The 15,284-nt window shown below is 43.8% G+C and overlaps 1 long non-coding RNA gene across 2 annotated transcripts; it reads left to right on the forward strand.

The window, feature by feature from the left end:
* The first annotated feature begins 225 nt into the window (after positions 1-225).
* Positions 226-12,013, forward strand: LOC121140856. 2 transcript variants are annotated; one of them, XR_005877812.1, is made up of 5 exons: positions 226-338; positions 3,169-3,265; positions 3,496-3,552; positions 9,640-9,776; positions 10,295-12,013. It is a non-coding gene; the product is annotated as an uncharacterized LOC121140856 (long non-coding RNA). The 2 variants fall into 2 exon arrangements; XR_005877813.1 differs by lacking the exon at positions 3,169-3,265 and having other exon boundaries at positions 233-338; positions 10,295-12,011.
* The last annotated feature ends 3,271 nt before the right edge of the window (positions 12,014-15,284 follow it).

Here is a 15,284-nt window from a genome sequence, read left to right on the forward strand (position 1 = left end):
AGAATAAAGAGGACAAGGAAGAAAGAAAGAGGATGCCAGGGACAGACACTCGAAACTTCAGCTGCCGAGATGAGGAAGCCCTCCTTGGGAGACAGTTCTCCCGTGGAGTATCTGACTGAAGAGCATCCCACAACAGATAAGAGTAAATGTAAACTCCCCAAGTCAGCAGTGGGCTTAGAGCGCCCCCTCGAGGGCCAGTGAAGGGGGACCGTGTGCAGAGTGCAGTGTGCAGAGGGCAGGTAGGACTTGTGGGTAGGCAGGGAACAGGAACACGTGGGATGGCATTGCCTCTGAGAGCGAGGAGGCAGCCCTGGACACTGGAAAGACCTGCTGTGCAGGTACACTCCCCAGGAAAACAAAGGGACTCCCAAGTGGCTTCAGGAGGCTGCTCTGGGGCCGAGGCCAGAGCTGGTGTGGGGGTGTGTGAGGCGATGGGTGAGCGTTTGCTCTCAGGGTGCTCTTTAGGATTCTCTGGGCAGTGGTGTGACCGTGTAACACACAGGGTCCTTTTCCTGTACATGGACTGAAGCACGAACGAGACGCGTGTCCCTTCCCTCCCGCCCTCCACCTTTCCTCTTTCAAGGCGGGCCTTCTGCTTTTCCACTTTAGGAGTTCGTGTAAAACAGGTCTGTTTTGTCGTCGGTTAACAAACGGTCTGCTTCAGACCACATTCTGTTTCTTCACATATTTTAAAAGATGTGTCTGTTGCTGAATGTACAGTTCCCCGCTGCTTCTAGCAATCTGACTGTTATCAAGGAGACCGCTGAGCCGAACAGGGAGTGAGCTAGCATTGTTTTCTTGAATGCTTCTCTTCAGTCCCAAGCTGCCCACTCCTTCCAACCGTCCCCAAGTGGGACAGCTCCGATCCTCCTCTCGACCAGTTCCTCCTGCTCCGGCTTGTCTCTCACCCCAATACTGCACACAGTCTGGGCTTCTGAGAGCAGCAGTCTTGTTGGTCTTTATGTCTGGATACCAGGGTCAGTAGCTAAGTGGGGGCAGGGCCACAGAACAGAGTGAGACCCTGAACCCCAAGTGGGCCTTCGCCTGCATTTCCATGGTCACTTGATAACAGCGGAGAAGAACTTAGGCTCTTGGATGAGGTAAATTTAGGTTTGTCTTTTAGCTTTCCTTCTTTTCAGCTATGTGACTTTGGGAAAGTCAGTCATCCCCTTGGAACTACATTTTCTCCATAAAATGGGGATAGTCACGTTACTGATTTTTGTTATATTGAGCATAAACCTTTGGCCTAGAGCCGAACACAGGCTGGGATCTTCATAAGTACTGGGTGTGATTTAAAAATATATATTCATCTAGAGTGGGATTGTTGTTGGATGTGGTAGATTATTTTCCCAGTACTTGGGAGCCCGAGGCAGGAGGCTCTTTAATTTGAGGACAGTCTGAGCTACTTAATGAGACCCAGTCTCAGAAACGCCAATCCTATCAACCCTCTTAGACGTGCCCAACCATTTATCTGTGGGCTGCGTGTGACCCACAATAGTTCTGAATGGGGTCCAATACAAAATCATAAGCTTACTTACAATACTGAAATTTTTTGGTTTGTTTTTTTGTGGTGAATTTTCTTGATTGTATGGTTCTTGAGTGTGACCCTTGAAGTAGACAAGGTTGTATCACAATGTTAAAAGGGTGGATATGCCTGCTTCTCACAAAAATGAATTAAAGGATTTTCATTTGCGTTGAAAAATGTGTTAAAAGGGTTCTTTCTGGTAGCAATTTCTCTAGCACACCTATGCTGTGTTTTAAATGATAGGTGTGTTAGAGAAAGGAGAGGGTTTCAGTCTTCCTTTTTTTGCTGCCATGGCAAAACACCATGACAAAAGCAACTTGTAAGAGAAAGCATTTAGTCTGAGGCTCTCGGTCCTACGGAGTAGCAGAGTCTGAGAATATCATGGTGGGGAGCATGGCCTGGGGTGGGCACGCAGGCAGGCATGGTGCTGGAGCCATAGCTGAGAGCTTACGTGTTGAGACTACAGCCGTGAAGCAGAGGGGGGGGCAGGTAGTCAACTAGAATGTCATGTGTCTTTGAAACCTCAAAGCCCACCCCCAGTGGCACACCCCCTCCAATAAGATCACACCTCCTAACTTTCCCCAAACAATGCCACCAACTAGGGATCAAGCATTCAAATATACCACAGCATTCCAACCACTACAGTTTCCATACTGCTTTTCAGTAGTTTGGTCTGTGGCAAGCGCAGGGGTCTCCTTACAGTGTTTCCCAAAGACCTCTGCCTCAGTAGCATCCCACGTCCTACATCAATGCTATGCAGCTCCATGGACTCCTTGCAGTGATGAAACAAAGAGTGTGCAACCAGATCACACTTCTATTACCTTCATGTTCTAGAACATTCTCAGCCCTTTCTTCAAATTCCTGCTTCTCCTCTGATATGTTGGGGAATCTTGGGCAGATGACTCTTCCCTTCCTTTATTTGTAGAAATTTAAATGTTAGAAGATACTATGTATTTTTTTTACAGCAACTAGGTATGACATCACATCAGAAAGCAGAGTTCCAGGTACAAGGGTGTCTTTTTTTTAATTCTTTTTTAAATTTAAATCAGAAACAATCTTATTTTACATATCAATTCCAGTTCCCTCTCCCTCCCATCCTCCCATGCTCCCCACTGATCCCCCATCCCATCCCTATAGGGGTGTTTTTTAAATAAGTGGATCCAGTGACACTTTGCATGCATTGTCTCACGTGTTCCTCTCAACATGTATGTGAGGTTGCACTCTCATAAGTCTGCTTTGTGAGTTGGACATCACATCATACACCTGTGATTGCAACACTTGGGGCCATCCTTGGTTATATAGCCTGGGTGACATGAGATGCAGTTTCAAAAGAGTAAAGCAAAAATAAAGACAGGAAACAAACAAACAAAAGAAACAAAACAATGTCCCAAATAGACACCCACTCTAGGCAAAATCAAAACAAAACCCAAAGCCTAACATAACAGTTAAATGTTTTGTCTAAAGTTGGAGCTGGCATCAGGATGACTCACAGTTCAAAAGAACTGCTTGGAAGTAGCCCCCACAATTTTCCTAAAGGCTTTTTTGTTCTCTCTGGTACTAATGAGTTAGCTGTGTAGGCAGCGACTTGATAAAGGGAAAATGAACTGAATCATTAAGCTTCCTTTATTGTCTCCTCTTTACAGACCGCAAAACTAACTGGAGGAAACTCTACCAAAAACTGTAATATGGAAAAAAGGGAAAAAATGAAAACATCAAGATCCCTCACAAAGCTCTGCAAAGGTCAATGGGATTAATATACCCTTTGAACATGGTTATTTAGCCGAAATAAGGGAGCAACATGGGGGAAACGTCAGAGACTACTTGTATAATAGAAACTTAATGCGTTTGCCCTTTTCTCTCCTTTTGTAGCGAGTGTGTGGTTGCAGGAGGCAGGCTGGTTCATGGAACCACCCTGAAGAGGTGTTTTGGAAATCGGTTGATTGTCTCAAAATGTTCTTTTACATTCTCAGATTCATCAAAATCATCTACTCAAGGTGCCTGGAGAAGAACAAGGAGATAATGGACAGGTAAAATGGATGGATTAGAAATATAGAGAAAAAACATGTGCTCTTGGGGCCATGTGCAGTGGCCTTTCATGTTCTGTATAATTTAAACAAACTACCTCTAACTTACTTTATAGGTCAAACTTAATTTTTAGCCTCCTGTGAAATGAAAATTAACCTTGAGGCAAATTCGTGGAATTTACCAAGTAGAAATTAGAGCCACAGCAGACATTAAAAAGTGTTTCCAGAAAAAAATGCATATGTGGTTAAAAGTTTGGACATCCCTGGGGTTGGCAGAATATCATATTTTTCTGGGGCTCTCATGTGTTGATGACTGGGGACCACCTAGAATGCCTGAGACTGTGAGAAATTGTTTGATTTGATAAAAATTCCCCTCCACCTGCACACTTCCTAATGTCCTACGGGGCGGGTATGCTTTTGGAAACGTCTATCTCCAGTTACACTGTTTTATGGTTTGGGAAATGAAGTTTCACAAAGTTTATGTACTTTCTATGCCATGTCTTAGGTCTGTATCTGCCTATGAGGTCTGACTGCAGAGTGATCTAAACAGCAGTTGTATGAGCTTGGAAATATTGCATGAAGATGAGCGTTGTCTTTCACCGTGGGGCCCGTGAGTGTGTGCGCAGTGTCTTGGTGATGATGAAGTCATTCACAATAGTTTCAGAGTTCCTTTCATTCAGGCTTTCAGATAGTCACATGGCAGAGCCAGCCGGGGACTGCAGAGTAACAACTGAGAAAGAGCAGTAGACAGGGCACCTGAGAAACTCAGGCTTCCAGCTGGTCATCGTCATGACTAGTTTGGACACTCTTAAAGCCCAGCCTCTTCGTCTGTGAATTTGGTCATTAGAATAGCTACTTTTCTGGCCTGAGTGTGGTGTTTGTACCTGTAATCTCAGCACTGGGGAAGCTGAGGTAGGAGGGTTATGAGTTCAAAGCCATTCTGGGCTTTTATAGAGTGCGTCTCTGTCTCAGTCCCTAGCTGGACTCCAACAGCTGTCTTGTAGAGTTACTATTTGTATTAAATGAGGTTATGAGTGTGACTATGCTTTATAAAACTGAGGTTAACTGTGCAGTTTCTATAGATTAGCTTTATTTGAGGAAAATATTTTAATCTCTTTCCCTTTAGAGAGGGAATGGACTTTAGTTTGGATATAAGTGTCACCCAAAGACTGTGTTTAGGGTTTGACCCTCAGATTTGGTGCTACTGGAGGTGGTAGAAACTTTGAGATGTGTGCTTCAGAGAGAGGTCTTTGGGTTGTTGGAGTCCTGACCTTAACGAGGATAACTACACAATAAACATGACCCTGAATATCATTGAAAAACTCTCATGATTCCTATATCAGTTCCTGTGGGTCAGGAGTCTGCACTTGGCTTAGTTAGGTTATCTTTAAGGTCTGGGCCTCATTGGAATGCTTAGTGCTCCTACAGTTGTTGAGAACATTTTTCAGACCTTTATAGAGACGACTGCCTGCCAGCTTGTTGTGATGATATATTGTTTATGATTTATTAAAGCCACTGGAGATCAAAATAGCAAAACAGTCATACTAGTTAGCCATAGAAGCCAGGCACACACACCTTTAATCCCAGGATTGAGGAGTAAGAGGTAGACAGATCTCTTTTAGTTCAAGGCCACACTGACTACACGAAATTGATCCAGTCCTAAAAGAAACAGCTCACACAAAGGTGATCTCAGCACTTGGGATCACATGCCTTCAATCCCAGCACTAGGGAGATGGAGACAGGAGGATAGGGCTGGGCAGAGAAAGGAATATAAAGAGGAGGAGACAGGAATTCAGAGCCTTTCGCCTCTGAGGATTTGTGGAGGCAGGATTGCCATTTCAGCTTCATAGAGGTAAGATCTACTGACTTGGCTGCTTTGCTTTTCTGATCTTCAGCTTGAAGCTTGAACCATGGTATCTGTCTCCTAGTCTTTTATTTATCATACTACAGCTTGCTTTTGTCAAGCATGGCCTATGAGTTGCAGTCTGCCTTTGGCTCCTTGATTTTCAGGCTTCCCAGGGTGACTGTTTGCTCCCTCAAAACCAACAAGAACAAGAGTTGAGCAGAAAGATGGCTGATTTTGTGATTTAGTCTTGTAGACCTACCCTTCCCCTCAGTCAAGGGAGGGGCTTTACACTAGGATACAAGCACCATGTAGTGGGAGTCTTGAGGAATGCCTGGTGTGTTTTTACCCACCAAGAACCAGCCCACCTTGAAAACATCAAGGATTTGACAGGGTTTGCTCCTGAAACCAATCTTAAAAGATGACATATATATTTTTCAGGATAAGTAAACCTACTTTGTGGGAACAATGCCTGTTTCAACCAGCATTTACATCTCTTCATGCTGACATTGAAGATAGCTACACGATTTCATCATCGAATTTCATCTATTTCAAAATGGGGAGAGTGTTTGCACGACCTCTCATTATCTGAAGAGATCTGAAAAGATAAACTCGCCTTTATCTCACTCTCTTTGACTTTGTGTAGACAGGCTTTTGAATTTACCCCATAATAGAGGGGGCTTTCACTTCTCTTTGGCTGTGTAGGCCTATGGGAGCTTGGGTTAAGAAGTTCCAATGGCTTTCATTAAAAGCAAATGCAATAGTCGGCATTTGGTATTGAACCTCATAAAATGGCAGAAGTGAGGTGCTGTGTCATCCTCACCTGCATGGCAATCACCTTGAGGAGAGTGAGGCATGTCTCAAGGCATCACAAAGAACCCCAACTTAGTAAATAAATTCCCTGAAGCATAAGATCATCATGACTTTGTAGTTTAGGAATGGTGTAAATATCAGAAAATCATAGGGTATAAAAATCTCTTAATTTACGCTGCAGAAGATACACTTTCAGTTGGCTTTAACTAGGGAATAGGGGAGTATAGCCTGCCACATGAAAAATGAAACTGAGCTGGAAGGGTCTTGCTTAGTTTCTACTCCATAGAAATTGCAGCGAACCCATAATAAATACATTTAGATGCTGAGATGGCTCCCCGGAAGAACAGCCTCTGTGAAGATTTTTCAAAACTCCGATTCGTTCCCCAGGTTTGCAGTCATGTTATTGATTCATTACTTTCAGTTCATTTGAAGCATTATTCATCTATGACTTTGCCTTGTGGTTTGAGTTCTACTGAGAATAAAATCCATCCACAAAACATTTTTTTTCTTGAACTCCGGTTTTTTTTTTTTTTTCCTAAGGATGTCTGTGATAGCACTAACAGAATCCGGAGAGTTTTTGTCATGAGAAAGGCAAGTTTTGTGTGCATTGAAATCTGATCCACTCCTCTTTGAAACGTTGTTACCACAGGTAGAAGGTGTTTAAGTCAATATGAGGTTTCTTATAAACGTTACTACTGTTTGAAGAGATTAATATTTTAGGCTTATACTTTAAAAAATGTTACATCTCTAGAATAAATCAACCCAAGACCTCTCAAAGAAAAAGACTTTAACATTCCCTATAATGGGAGATTGATCAACACAAGAGCTAGCTCACCGTCATCTCAGATTTTCAGTTCCATGTCCACTCTTACTTGATATGTGACCTTGAGGAGTTCACTTAACCTCAGACTCAAACATTATAGATGATGCTTTTGAGATTCCCAATCCCGTAACTCCTAAGGAGACAGAAAGGTGGCAACCTTTTGCAAACAAAGTGTCAGATTTCTAACCTCTGATCTGCTGGTATTTTCAAGGGAGATTTGAGGTCACTTTGTGTTGACTCCTGTGAGCCGGGGTAGCCGGGGTGAGAGAGGAAGGACAGGAATGATACAAAGATGAATAGCAAGTCCGAAGGGGCAGAGGGAATGCGTTATTGATAAATTGAGCTATCTTTATTGAGTATCTTCTAGCAGGATCACTGCCCCATTATTATAAGAGGTGGAAAGAGGCTTGAGACACAGTCTCTGTCTTAGAAAGGCTCTTCATAGGCTAGAAGGAAAGTAAGAACCGATGAAAAAAAAAAGCCTGAGAAAAATGATTGCAGGCAAGGCACGGGTGATTATTAGCGTGTTAAAACAGGTATTATTAGAATTTCCTCAGGATGATTACATGAGTTTGGAGAGGAAGATTCCAATAAAGCCTTCATTAAAAGATGCCACTTGGCTTGAACTTTAATGGATGGAGAGGTGTTTGCTTGATGAAAATGGAGGGAATGTAGCTTTGGGTAAAGAAAGGCAGAAACACTGTGTTTGGAGACAAGAAAATGTAGCATTTGAAATAAAGTTGAAGTAGGCAATGGGGGCCGGGAGGATGACTCAGTTGGTAAAGTGGTTGCTATACTCAAGTGTGGTGCTTGGACTTCCAGAATCCATGTAACATCCTGGGCATGGCATAAGGTGGGGAACAATTGAGGAAGACTCCCAACATGTGGACCTCTGGCCTCCACACATATGAATCACACAGACAGGCAGGCAGGCAGGAAGACAGACAGACAGACAGAGAGAGACGTGCGCGCGCTCACGCGCATACACACACACACACACACACACACACACACACACACTGGGTGGAGTGGGGTGGGGGCAGGCAATGGGCTTATGATTTAACAATCTCTAAGTTTTGGCAGTCCAGATAGGTTACATGGAGGGGCAGCTGGCTTACATAGCATGCTGTCCTTCTGACACAGATTTGTTTTCTTTACTATGCCCATATGAGGCATTTAAGGGGGACAAGGGTCATTGGAACCTCTCTGGTCTTCTGCACTGACCCAGTGAGGTTGCATGGCCCTTATCTGTGTAGTACAATGCTTTCCAATGGCATTAGGGAAATTATGACTGCCTTTACCACATCATGGCAGCAAGCACTCATCAGCACTCATATCAGCGGCACTGAAAAACCCTTCTGGCTTCTATGTGCAGAAAGCTACTCTCTGTTCAGCATACACCCTGAACATGAAAATGGCCTGAACCTCAAATCAAATCAGAGGAAATGGGTCCACATCCAGACCAGACTAAATAAGTGGAGAACATCACCTATTTTTATTGTCCTGGTACCTATTACTTCTGCAACCCCTTTGGGCATAACTGTCCATTAAATATCTTTTCCTGGAGTTTTTTAAACTTTGTTTTGCTCTTGTTTTCATTACAGAATTCTCTGCCAGCTGCTTGTGTTATCACAGCCCACATAAAGGCATGTGAGGACTAAGCGACTCTTATGCAATTTTCCTTGTCCTTGTCAATTGCAAGCACAACTCTCATGAATTATTTAGATTCATACTGTCCTGGAGTGAGCCCTGTAGTGCTTCAAGTATTCACAAGGAAGGCTCTTGAAGTCTTACCTCAAGGAATCAGACTTGCAGTGGTAGGAGAGGGGAGTGAAGTACTGGGAACAGCTTGAAGCCTGAGATAAAGATTGAGCTAAAGTCCTCAAACGAGGTTCTTAGTACATTTGTGCTGTGGGGTCAACTCCATCATTTGTGTCCAATGGTATCTAACTTCAAAGTGATTTATTTAAGGAAGAGGAATATTTGGGAGCAAAAATACAGCCACATGTAGCAACCACATCACTACCCTACAGGAGGCATTAACAGGAGCCTGTGTCAAGGACTATATAATCTTGGGGAGGGGTAAATCACACAAAATGGTTATTGTTTTCATTTGTTTTTTTCTTTTGATGAGGAAACTGAAGCACATGGATGCTAAGTTGTCAATTCAAGCAGAAGGCAGTGACAGGCAGAAAATTCCTCATGGGTACAGAGCACACAGTTTTGTCCTAACAGTAGGAATGGGGAACCCAGAGTGGGTTTAATGGGGAGCTTCTGTTCGGCAGATGCTGTAGAATTCAATCCAGGTCTCATCTGTGAAAACTAAACATCTAACTCCCTCCCTTGTTTTTAGAGAGGGATAGAGATCCTCATTCCCCTAGCTCTGGAGTCCCGAAGACTCTCCACTGGGTCCTTCTCTGATTATTGTCATCAGTATATGAAAGCAGAGTGTCTAAGACTGTGCTTCCTCCTTGCAGTAGCTAGAATCTAAATCCGTGTCTGTGGGAGAGTGCATCCTGCAGGGCTGTGCCCTTTGCCTTTCGGCTGGACAATCATCTCAGTTTCAGACTCTGACCTTCTCTTTTGGACAATATCCTTCTCTCTTCTGCAGGCATGGAGACCAGAGTTCTTCCCATGGTCTTTGGCACACCATTGGAGCATACAGATGCTGGACTAAGATCAGCTGTGTGGTGGAGAGAGCCTCTCAGGAGGTTTTCTTTCTCTTATGGATCTGGCATAAAACCTAGAGTAAGTTACATCACTTTACAGTCTCTGCTTTACAGTACGTCCAGTGGAAATGGTAGACCGATGTGACTGCTGAAATCAGCTAAGATGAAATGTGTGAAACACACTGCGTGATGCTTAGTTGGTGCTTGGTTCCTGTTCAACATCATTCAGGGGGTTCAGGGGTGTGACCTCAAGGGGAGCTCAGCTTCTGAGAGGCAGGAACTTGCTCTTTGCTGAGACCAGTAGAGAAGGTGTTGAGAAGGCACGTGGCCTAAGAAGTGTCCCCAGTCCTCTTTAGTTCCATGACTGTCAGTGGATAGCTATGCTTCATAGCTTGGCTTCATGGGAATTTTCTATGCTTAGTATGCACTAACATGTTCATGAATTTATATAGACCTGTTTATAAACAGTCAACTTCCTGTTGCCTGCAAGATGTGGGACTCTCAGCTACCTTGCCTGTACGATGTCTGCTTTGCACACTGCCATATTCCCCATCATGATGACAATGAACTGAACCACTGTAACTCTTACTATCACAGAGACCCCCAGCTCCTAGAAGACTGGCCACCCTGATGACTCCACCAGGATTGTCGTAACACAAACCACTGGGTGAGGTGAGACTCCCCCAGCGCTTCACCTGCTGCCAAGACCCAACCCAAACTGTGGACAAGGAAGACGCCGGAGAGTTGATGGTCCCACTTTTCCTAGAGAAGATTTCCACTTGGCTGACAGGAACATCCAAATATCAGCTGCTGACTTCAACCTGCTCCATACAAATGCCTGACCTGGACTTGTTGAAAGCTGATGTGGACCAGACCAATTAGTGTGATTGCTCCCTGTCTCTTCAGCTGGGTCAGCAAACCAGATGCTTCTGATGAATACCCCATTACCTGAATTCCCTCCTTGCCTTTGAATAGCATTTCAGCCCCCGCCCGCTCCTGGCCCTGCAACAATATCCTAGTTTCAACAGGAAGTTGTTGTTCCCCAACAGGCTGGAATGTCAGATCAAAAGGATAGTCCCTCGAATGTGGGACAAAACTACTTATAGAACCTATTTGCATATAGGACAAGTACCTGTTAAACCAAATAGGCCCAGATCTATCAATAGGTAGATTCATTAACTGAAATATTTCTGCATTATGCCAGGGCACTCAATTTACTCTATGTAAAACAAAGGTTACTGTATACATTTAAGAGAAAATTGTTGTTTCTGTACAAATCACTCAGGAATCATTAGAAATAACCTGGCTGCACTAAGAAAAATTGTTGCATAAAAGGGGATAAGTAAATAACTGATCCCTACTCTCATTTCCAGCTTCCATCTAGATAGTAACTCTGATGTTACTCACAGGGCCTTTGGCCCTTCTGCTTCTGCTGATGGCTGTTGGCTCTTGCTTCCTTGATGCCTTAACTAAGTGATAATTCCTATCTGGGTACCATTCTAATATAAACAGGTACCCATTACAGAGTCAAGGATTTGACTTAGGATACAACTCAAAGGGGGAAGGGGGAGGATGTGAGATCCAGGTTACATTTTAAGTTGTAATTACTGTGCAAGGAAATTCATGAAACAAAAAAGGCTCTGATATGCAAGCCCTTTGTCCAAGAACAGATAGTTCCTGAAATGCTGGAGTCTATTGTTTGTGGACAATAAGAAGTCACACGTTTTTACTCCTCTAAACAAGTTTTTTTTTTACCCATCTACATTGATCACATATGGGCAGGAGGCATACAGACAGGAAGTACATCAGGATGTATGTTTGTCCATGATTGGACCTCATGGGAAATGTAGGGAATTATGGGCTGTGCTTTCTGAAGACTCTGCAAAATGTGGCTTGGGGCCATTTCCTGGGAATCTAAGTATAGACCTGGCCAGAGTCCATCTACCTGGCCAGTATTTAATTAAAGCTTGCATCAAATATGAAAAAAGAGACCTTTTTATAATTGACAAATCTCCTATATTGGTCTTCTTGTATAAAAGCATATGAGTGGGCCTGGAAGGAAGGAGGGATGAAGAGGGAATAGAGTGTGTGTGTGTGTGGGGGGGAGATTCTAATCTAGGCTCTTGCCTTTCATATCCATTGACTGAAGCCTCAGAAACATTTTATTTCACCGCTTGACACATGTGCACGGAAGCTCACAATTCAAATACAAATTTCATGGACAAACGCAAAGCTTTACCTACGTGTAATGGGTTGTACTCTTTGCCGCTCTGTCTTAGATCCTCCCATCTCCTATGTAGTAGAGAAACCAATCCTCATAGCCCCAGAGGCTTGCTCTCTGTTCCCCCACCCCAGCTTCATAGAGAGCTGGCTCAATAGGTCTGAGTTGTCCCGTGGAAGAACAGAGTCTCCCTGTCTTTTCCTCAAACAGGCACTCCTGTACCTCTGTGTTGTAGGGTCATGGAGCTAAGTCACTTGCTGTAGACACACAGTCAAATCAGGTCGGCGGGATGTTGCAAGCTCAGGAGGAAGCTCTGTGTACACTGCCCTGTGTCTTCTATTTTTAATCTTTTTTAAGTTTAAATTTAGATTAGAAACAAGGTTGCTTCACAAGTCAGTTCCAGGTCCCTCTCCCTTTCCCTCCCCTCCTCCCGTGCCCTCCCCCCAACCCCCATTATCCCCTCATTTCCCCAGGGAGGGTGAGGCCCTCCATGGGAGTGTCCATAGTCTGTCATTTCATCCAGACCCTCCCCCAAGAGTTCAGGGTGAGAGTTCATCTCACATTGTTGGATGGGAGTCCAAAGTCCGTGTGTATACTCGGGATGAGTACTGATCTACTGCCCAAGGCTCAATAGATTACCTAGGCCTCCTCACTGACATCCACATTCAGGGGGTCTTGATCAGTCCCATGCTGGATTCCCAGGCTGATGCCTGGGATTCAAGAGTTAACCTTTGTCAGGTCAACTGTTTCTGGGGGTTAAACCAGCCCAGTCTTAATCCCTTTGGTCATCAGTCCTCCCTCTCTGTTACTGGCTTTCTTGAGTTCAGCTCAGTGCTTAGCCATGGGAGTCTGCCTCTTCTTACATCAGCCACTGAATGAAGGTTCTGTTTCCCAGACTCTCTGGCCATGGGATTGTAGGCTGGCACTCTCCAGATCTATGTCTAAAATCCATATATGAGAGAGTACATGCCATGTTTCTCTTTTTGTGACTGTGTTACCTCACTCAGGATGGTTTCTTCTAGTGTCATCCATTTGCCTGCAAATCTCAGGATTCCATTGTTTTTTTCTGCTGAATAGTACTCCATTGTGTAAATGTGCCATATTTTCTCTATCCACTCTTCGGCTGAGGGGCATCTAGGTTGCTTCCAAGTTCTGGCTATTACAAATAATGCTGCTATGAACATAGTGGAACAGACATCCTTGTTGTATGAATGGGCATCTTTTGGATATGTGCCTAAGAGTGGAGTTGCTGGGTCTCTTGGTAGGTTGATTCCCATTTTTCTGAGGAATCTCCATACTGATTTCCAAAGTGGCTGAACAAGTTGGCACTCCCACCAGCAATTATGCTGGAGAGGATGTGGTGAAAGGGGAACACTCCTCCGTTGCTGGTAGGAGTGCCCTGTGCCTTCTTATAGCTCTCCTACGAGCATTTGTTTGAGACAAGACCTCTTGTAGCCCAAGCTGCTCTTGAACTCTTCTGCTTGCATCTCCCAGGTGCTGGGATGGTAGGCGTGCACTCTCACATCTGACTTATGCAGTGGGAAGATTGGATCTGAGTTTTACTGAACCAACTGAGTTAAATTTCCAGCCCCCTTAAAAAACACAGTTTAAAAACAAGCCTGCTACATTTCCACATACAGAGTTGAACGCATGCTCACAACGACCTTTAAGAATGAAGGAAAGACTCAGAAGCACAGCAGCTGAAGAGACACACTATCTCGCCTTTCCTAGTTTGGTAGGGTTTCTAGGTGACTCGAATGGAGGTCTCATTGGATACTGATTAGAGAGAGATGCCTCCATAATAAACCCCACGATGAGTTCCATGGCTTATTGTTAATCAAGAACCAGCAGTCATACATTAAGAACTCTCAGGTATTTCCAATGTCAATGTTAATAATGGAATCCACAGCAAGACCTTCTTAGAGGGGAAGCACACACTCTTGATTTAGCGTCTGCTTGCCTGTCCCTTTCCTGCTCTTGGCTCTGCTTCTCTTCCTCCCTCCATTCAATGTGTGCTGGGAAATGCAGAGCACTTTATCCTAAACAAAACATAACGTGGGAAAGAGAAGAAACTGGGAAAATAATAATAATCCCGTCCCCAAGCTCGTGGGCTCTCAGCTCTTTGAATGCTGTCTGTCAGGATGCCCTCCACACAGGGCTGTCAAGAACTGGCCTTAGTGGAAACACAGAAGCACTCAGAGAGAGGAAATGTCTTTTGTATCCAAGGAACAAACAGTAGTTACCCTCTCAGCATTTAATAGCCTCGGCAAGGTGAAGGTTACCAGAGAAAGCCGAGAAAAATAATGTAGGTTTTGCCTCCAAAACCTCAATTATCAAAGCTGTTTGGCTTACAGACAAAAGAGCTAATTATTTTCTGAGGAGAACTGTTTTCTTTTCTGTTTCTTCATCATCTTTCAAACTCATTTGTTTTGTTCCTTTCCGTATTAAACATGTACGTACTCGTGTGTCCTCATTATCCTCAAGCTCTCGCATATACACACAGAGTGAAGTCTCTTTGTGACCACAGTTCCTGTCCTGAAACCCAGGGAATTTCAGAGGGCACAGCCTTTCACAGCTGCTCTCTGCTTGAGGTGAACTCCACCTGGCAATGCTCATTTCTGATCTCACAAAAGACCAAGAATTGGAAAGTGCCTTTCAAAACACCTTTAATAAAAAGCCAGTTGTAAGATCGATTTTGACCATGATTGGAGTGTTACATACCTATCTTAGAAAAAATGGAATTTAAATAAAAGAAAACAGAAAATAGAAGGAAGAGGGAGAGGGGGAGAGGGAGGGGGAAAGGAATGAGAATGATTTTCTCATGGTTAGGTGGGTACTCACAGGGCCCTTATCAACTACAGAGTCCTTAGTAGGATGCTTTGCAGGTGTAGTTTATAAGGTCCTCCATGAGCTACCTGTGTTTATCTTTTCTCAGTCTGTATATCATCAAATATTATACTCTAATTATGATCTATTTAACATGTGCTAAGGAATAAAGAGAACCAGCCAGCAACAAGTGGGAACCTGGAGTGCCGGAAGCAGTTATTTCTGTTAATCCTTCATCTTACAAGTAAAGGACAAGTGTGAAGCAATGTCATGTAGCTTGAACCTTACTTCTTCCATAATTTAATGCCATTCTGATTAAGGCTTCTTAGAAAAGCCTAACTATATTCTGTTGTTTAAACTCAGCCTTCTTAGCCCTGTGTGGTGGTGCCTTTAGTCCTAGCACTCGGGAAGTAGAGGCAAGTGGATTTCTGTGAGTTCAAGATCAGCCTGTTCTACATAGAGAATTTCAGTACAGCCAGAGCTACATAACAAGACCCTATCTCAAAAAACAACAAACAAAACAGACTTCTTGCTTAACCT

Source organism: Mesocricetus auratus, unplaced genomic scaffold, assembly GCF_017639785.1.
Source record: "Mesocricetus auratus isolate SY011 unplaced genomic scaffold, BCM_Maur_2.0 Super-Scaffold_100006, whole genome shotgun sequence".
NCBI classification, from domain to species: Eukaryota; Metazoa; Chordata; class Mammalia; order Rodentia; family Cricetidae; genus Mesocricetus; species Mesocricetus auratus.